Source organism: Hordeum vulgare, chromosome 4H (genome assembly GCF_904849725.1).
Source record: "Hordeum vulgare subsp. vulgare chromosome 4H, MorexV3_pseudomolecules_assembly, whole genome shotgun sequence".
NCBI lineage: Eukaryota > Viridiplantae > Streptophyta > Magnoliopsida > Poales > Poaceae > Hordeum > Hordeum vulgare.
The window spans coordinates 225,743,579-225,749,750 of record NC_058521.1 but is presented as its reverse complement, the minus strand read 5'-3'; positions in this window follow the sequence as shown (position 1 = coordinate 225,749,750).

The following is a 6,172-nucleotide window of genomic DNA, read 5'->3' as shown; positions in this document are numbered from 1 at the left end:
TGCCCAAAGAAACTATGCCACTACGGAGAAGGAATGTTTAGCAGTAGTGTTTGCATGTGAAAAGTTCAGATCTTACATAGTTGATTCCAAAGTCACTATTCACTCTGATCATGCTGCTATTAAGTACCTTATGCAGAAGAAGGACGCTAAGCCTAGGCTGATCAGATGGGTTCTCCTGCTACAGGAATTTGATTTGCACGTCGTTGACCGAAAGGGTGCTGATAACCCTGTAGCAGATAACTTGTCTAGGCTAGAGAATGTCCTTGATGACCCACTACCTATTGATGATAGCTTTCCTGATGAGCAATTAAATGTATCCGCACTTCACATAGTGCACCGTGGTATGCCGATTATGCAAACTATATCGTAGCAAATACACACCACCCAGTTTCACCTATCAACAAAAGAGGAAATTCTTCGTTGATTTGAGACACTACTTCTGGATAGATCCTAACCTTTATAAGGAAGGAGTAGATGGTGTTATTAGACGTTGTGTGCCTGAACATGAACAGGGACAGATCCTGCAGAAGTGTCATTCTGAAGCCTACGGAGGACACCATGCTGGAGATAGAACTGCCCATAAGGTATTGTAACCAGGTTTCTATTGGCCCACTCTCTTCAAGGATGCCCGTAAGTTTGTCTTGTCTTGTGACGAATGCCAAAGGATAGGGAACATCAGTAAGCGTCAAGAGATGCCTATGAACTATTCACTTGTCATTGAACCATTTGATGTCTGGGGCTTTGATTATATGGGACCCTTCCCGAGTTCCAATGGGTACACTCACGTCTTAGTTGCTGTGGATTATGTTACTAAGTGGGTAGAAGCTATCCCCACTAAAAATGTTGATCACCACACCTCTATTAAGATGCTTAAAGAAGTTATATTCCCAAGATTTGGAGTCCCTAGATAGTTGATGACTGATGGCGGTTCACACTTCATTCATGGTGTTTTCCGCAAGATGCTAGCTAAGTATGATGTCAACCATAGAGTTGCATATCCTTATCATCCTCAGTCTACTGGTCAAGTGGAGTTGAGTAATAGGGAGATCAAGTTGATCCTACAAAAGACCGTCAATAGATCTCGAAAGAAGTGGTCTAGCAAACTTGACGATGCACTATGGGCTTATAGGACTGCTTATAAGAATCCCATGGGCATGTCACCGTATAAAATGGTTTACGGTAAGGCTTGTCATTTACCTCTTGAGGTGGAACACAAAGCTTATTGGGCAATCAAAGAGCTCAACTTTGATTTCAAACTTGCCGGTGAGAAGCGGTTGTTTGATATCAGCTCGTTGGATGAATGGAGAGCCCAGGCATATGAGAATGCCAGGTTGTTCAAGGAAAAGGTTAATAGATGGCACGACAAACGAATACAGAAACGAGAGTTCAATGTAGGTGATTATGTCTTGCTATACAATTCTCGTTTGAGATTCTTTGCAGGCAAGCTTCTCTCTAAATGGGAAGGTGCCTATGTTGTCGAGGAAGTATATCGTTCCGGTGCCATCAAAATCAATAACATGGAAGGAAATTTTCCTAGAGTGGTAAATGGGCAAAGAATCAAGCATTACATCTCTGGTACTCCCATAAATGTTGAGACCAATATCATCAATGTCATAACTCCAGAGGAGTACATAAGGGATGTTTATCAACCTGTTTCACACCTTGAAAACGAAGATGTATCTGTTTCGGAAAGAAATTGGACTCCGATACTTTTCCAATAGGAAATTTCCTCTGTTTTGGAATTTTTGGAAAATTAGGAAAATAAAAAGCAGTCCGGAGAGCAAACAAGGAAGCCACAAGGGCCCACTCCGCCACCACCCCCTGGTGGCCGTGGGCAAGCTTGTGGGCACCTCTTGTGCCTCCCGGACTCCGTTTTCTTGCAGAGGACTCCTTCTGGCCCAGAAAAAAAATCAATATATAGTCGCCCGAAGGTTTTGATCTCCGTATCGCATAGTTTTCCTGTGTTTTCGTTTCGACCTTGTTTCTGCCGCAGATCTAGATCATCATGACTTCCTCAAACGCTCCTAAGGACAAGATCTTCGAGAAGGTCATCAATCCCTACCTCACGGAAGTGCTGAAACACCCTCAATCTATCAAGATGAGCGAGGGGATGTTGCACATCCGTGATGTTGAGGGGCCTAAGAAGACCGGAAGCGTGGAGACGAGGCTCGAAGCAATGGAGCAACAAGTCTTCAAGTGCCAAGGGATGGTTGAGCATGGACCCAACACCAACCACACGATGATCACGGAGTTCACTAGCAATCACAAGATGGATGCCATTGATATTGGGAAACACCTCTCCAGGCTCTACGATAGGGTTGACCAACTTCAGGGCCAGATCTATGACCTGCAGAATCAAAACTGTGAGTATGAGTACAGATTTAAATCAATTAGGTTGGCTGCAAATTTGAGGATTCCGGCGACTCGTTCATCCTGCCATGATGGAGCACCTATGCCTTGGAAGACGGAGGATCAGACTACTCCGACAACAACACCACCATCACCGCCAAAGGAAGACAACTAAGCATTGGTATGGGCAATCCCCTTGGCTTCTGCCAAGCTTGGGGGAGTTGCCCTGGTATCGTATCACCTTTTTATCTTTTGCTTTTACCTTTGTTTTAGTTCTTTCCTTTTTAGTTTTTATTTCTTCTTTTGGAGGAATAAGTCTTTAGTTTTAGTTTGAGTCTTTTGCTTTTGTCTCTCCCCCGATGTATTCGAGCTTACGAGCTGTATAATAATGAGTGTCTTAGTCAAGGGCTTTGCTTTGTGCCATGATCAAAGAGTATGAAAAGAACGATAGCATGAAAGATCATGAGACGATCTTATGGAAAGTGATAACTTCACTTATGACAAGTATGATGATTGAAACTTGTTGAGAATAAATTAACACAGACCTCAGTCATTGTTGCAATTAATAAGAAGTAATAAGGAAAGAGAGGTTCACATATAAATATATCATCTTAGACACTTTTTACAATTGTGAGCACTCACCAAACTATTACATGTCTAGGAGTAGATGTTGGACAAGGAAGACAACATAATGAATTGTGTTTTCTTGGTTCCAAACAATGTTATATGATTAGAGATCCCTTAGCATGTGACGATTGGTTCCACCTCATATTAGCCAAAACTCCTGCACCAAGTAGAGATACTACTTGTGCATCCATAAACCTCCAACCCAGTTTTGCCATGAGAGTCCACCATACCTACCTATGGATTGAATAAGATCCTTCAAGTAAGTTGTCATCGATGCAAGCAATAAAAATTGCTCTATAATATGTATGATCTATTAGTGTGTGGAAAATAAGCTTTGTACGAACCTATGATGAGGAAGACATAAAAGCGACAGACTGCATAATAAAGTTCTCTGTCACAGGGGGCAATATAAAGTGATGTTCCTCCGCTCTAAGAGTACAAGCATTCAAACCTCAAAAGCGCATGACAACCTCTGCTTCCCTCTGCGAAGGGCCTATCTTGTACCTTTAGTTTTTTACCCTTGAAAGAGTCATGGTGACCATCACCAATTCCCTTTTTGCCTTTGTCTTGGCTACCGTCACATGCTTGGGAAAGATCTATATTCATATATCAACTTGGAGTTGAGTAATCATGCTTTATTATTGTTGACTTTACCCTTGAGGTAAATGGTTGGGAGGCAAAATTATAAGCCCCTATCTTCCTCTGTGTCCAGCTGAAACTTTGACACCATGAGTACCACGTGAGTTGTAACAATTGTGGAAAACAAAAGAGATGATTGAGTATGTGGGTTTGCCTTACAAGCTCTTATTTGACTCTTTCTGATGTTGTGATAAATTGCAATTGCCTCAATGGCTATGGACTATTGTTGGTTACATCTCGGTAAGGTTTTTGCTTCGTGCTTTGCTTTGTGAAGGAATTGTTACTTTCCCATAAGAATCTTTATGATATATTGTTGTCCTATGTGTGATCATGATGCCCTCATGTCCGTATTATGTTTTATCGACACCTTCGTCCCTTAACATGTGGACATGTTTATGGAACTTGGTTTTCGCTTGAGGACAAGCGAGGTCTAAGCTTGGGGGAGTTGATACGTCCATTTTGCATCATGCGTTCATGTTGATATCTATTGCTTCTTGGTCTGTTATATTACTTGTGGTACCATATTTATGCCTTTTCTCTCTTATTTTGCAAGGATTATTTGAAGAGGGAGAATTCAGGCAGCTGGAATTCTGGACTGGAAAAGGAGCAAATCCTAGTCCACTATTCTGCACATCTCCAAATGCCTTGAAAATTTACGTGGATTTTTTCTGGAATATATTAAAAATACTGGGCGAAAGAACTACTGGAGGGGGCCACCAGGGCCCCACAAGCTTGCCCACCGCCACCACCCCCTGGTGGCGTAGGGCAGGCTTGTGGGCTGCCTCAAGGCCCACTAGCCCCCCTCTTTTTCTATATGATGCGTCCTCACCTGGAAAAAATAATACGGGAGCTTTTTCGTGGTTTCGCCGCCGCCATGAGGCGGAACTTGAGCAGATCCAATCTAGAGCTCTGGCAGGACGATCCTGCCGGGGAAACTTCCCTCCTGGAGGGGGAAATCGTCCCCATCATCATCACCAACACTCCTCTCATCGGAGGGGAGGCATCTTCATCAACATCTTTATCAGCACCATCTCCTCTTCAATCCCTAGTTCATCTCTTGTAACCAATCTTTTTCTCGCAACTCCGATTGGTACTTGTAAGGTTGCTAGTAGTGTTGATTACTCTTTGTAGTTGATGCTAGTAGTATTACTTGGTGGAAGAGTTTATGTTTAGATCCTTGATGCTATTCATTACACCTCTGGTCATGATTATGATTATGTCTTGTGAGTAGTTACTTTTGTTCCTGAGGACATGGGATAAGTCATGCTGATAATAGTCATGTGAATTTCATATTCGTTCAGTATTTTGATATGATGTATGTTGTTTTTCCTCTATTGGTGTTATGTGAACGTCGACTACATAACACTTCACCATATTTGGGCCTAGAGGAAGGCATTGGGAAGTAGTAAGTAGATGATGGGTTGCTGGAGTGACAGAAGCTTAAACCCTAGTTTATGCGCTGCTTCGTGAGGGGCTGATTTGGATCCACTAGTTTAATGCTATGGTTAGACTTTGTCTTAATTCTTCTTTTGTAGTTGCGGATGCTTGCGAGAGAGGTTAATCATAAGTGGGATGCTTGTCCAAGTAAGGGCAGTACCCAAGCGACGGTCCACCCACATATCAAACTATAAAGTAACGAACGCGAATCATATGAACATGATGAAACTAGCATGACAAAAATTCTCGTGTGTCCCCGGGAGTGTTTTTCCTCCTATAAGACTTTGTTCAGGCTTGTCCCTTGCTACAAAAGGGATTGGGCCACTTGCTGCACCGTTGCTACTACTTGTTACTTGTTACTCTTTGCTTGCTACGTTTCACCTCGCTACACAATCACTTGTTACCGCTACTTTTAGTGCTTGTAGTTATTACCTTGCTGAAATCAGTTTATCAGAGCCTTCTACTCCTCATTGGGTTCGACACTCTTACTTATCGAAAGGACTACGATTGATCCCCTATACTTGCGGGTCATCAGAAGGCGACCTTGTTCTTAGGCACGTTCAGTCGGCCAAGAATACCAACAAGTTGACGCCACAGTGGGAAGGCCCATATCGGGTAGTGCGAGTCACCAGGCCCGGCGTTGTCCGCCTGGAGACCGAAGATAGCTTACCGGTGAGCAACTCCTGGAACATAGAGCATCTTCGAAAGTTCTACCCGTAGGGAGAGGTTGTCGGGCCAACCGACGACCACCTTTTGTACAAGTCTTGCCGAAGCTGCATGTAATCCTTTGTACAAAGTCAGGCGAAGACCCTGAGCGCAGTCAAATAAAGCATAGCGTTCTGCATCATCATAAAGATCCTCACGATAGAAAACATGCATGCATCTATAAATTTGTGAAACGCATGAGCTAACAAGGGGACCATAGCCCCAACAGATGTTTTCCCTCTACTCTTTCCTTTGAAAGACAGGTATAACCCCTGCGCACAAGTTTGCCAGGGGGAGATAGTGGGGACGCCCACAGCAGCAACAAGAGCCAAGATAACCCACTCAAAGCCGAAAGAAGTAAATGCGGCTGGCAGAAAAGTTGCGAACACTTTGAGTAAGTTGTTGTGTAAGCCAT